Source organism: Sinocyclocheilus rhinocerous, unplaced genomic scaffold (genome assembly GCF_001515625.1).
Source record: "Sinocyclocheilus rhinocerous isolate Xijiao unplaced genomic scaffold, SAMN03320098_v1.1 scaffold8, whole genome shotgun sequence".
NCBI lineage: Eukaryota > Metazoa > Chordata > Actinopteri > Cypriniformes > Cyprinidae > Sinocyclocheilus > Sinocyclocheilus rhinocerous.
Window position 1 is genome coordinate 1,286,405 of NW_015666800.1, and position 793 is coordinate 1,287,197.

General features: G+C 34.2%; 1 protein-coding gene and 1 long non-coding RNA gene across 3 annotated transcripts in view; one reads left to right on the forward strand and one right to left on the reverse strand.

The window, feature by feature from the left end:
• The window catches only part of LOC107733129 (rho GTPase-activating protein 5-like), a 55,984-nt gene that overhangs the window by 14,303 nt on the left and 40,888 nt on the right, over nucleotides 1-793 (reverse strand). The window lies entirely within an intron of this gene.
• Nucleotides 638-793, forward strand: part of LOC107733130 (uncharacterized) — a 9,964-nt gene continuing 9,808 nt past the window's right edge. For both annotated transcript variants that reach the window (XR_001638948.1, XR_001638947.1), the window contains exon 1: nucleotides 638-729. This is a non-coding gene — a long non-coding RNA (uncharacterized LOC107733130). The remainder of the gene's footprint in view (nucleotides 730-793) is intronic.

Below are 793 nucleotides of genomic sequence, written 5' to 3' on the forward strand. Positions count from 1 at the left end.
ATTTATAAGCTTGTTTCCTCATGGGGACCTATCCTTGTGGGGACATTTGGTCCCCATCATGTGATAAATACCAGGTACACACACACGACTGCCATGATTTTGCCAAGTAAGACCTGTTCCTGAATCAGCATATTTTATTGATCCTGTCTGAAAACATAGTCCCTATGGCCCTAAACCTAATTTAACCCTAAAATCAAAGGGAAATGAGGGGTGGTGAACAGTGAATAGCACAGATGCACCTAAAGCATAATGTGAAATCAACATTTGAACAATTAATTAAATGTAACAGCCTACAAATAAAAATAAATAGACACATTTGTAATCTTTCACTTAAAACAAGTTATTATTTTTTTTCATAGTTGCAACGCTATTTGCTGTCTCGCAGTGTTGCTTTGAGCATAATTTAGCCTAACGTTACCTGCAGTCGGTCATAATTTTAAATCAAACAACAAAATACTAAAGAGAAAATAAAATGTATTTAACTTACCTTTGTTCTATTGCATTAGCCCTATTGTTTGTAATTTGCTACTTTGATCTTATGTTTAATAAAATAACAAAAATAACTGTATTGGGATATACTGTTATTGTGAAATAAAATGTCTGAGAACACTGTCATGTAAACTCATTTGACAGAGAGGACCTGAAGGCATGATCCTTGGATTCCTTGGAGAAGAATACTGTATGTAAACCAGGATTTTGGATCAACTGTGAAGATTTTGTATGGAGCTGGTGAGTACATTTTTGCAAGCCCATGTCTCTGTCAGTAAGTAGATAGTGTTTTATTAAACAAATT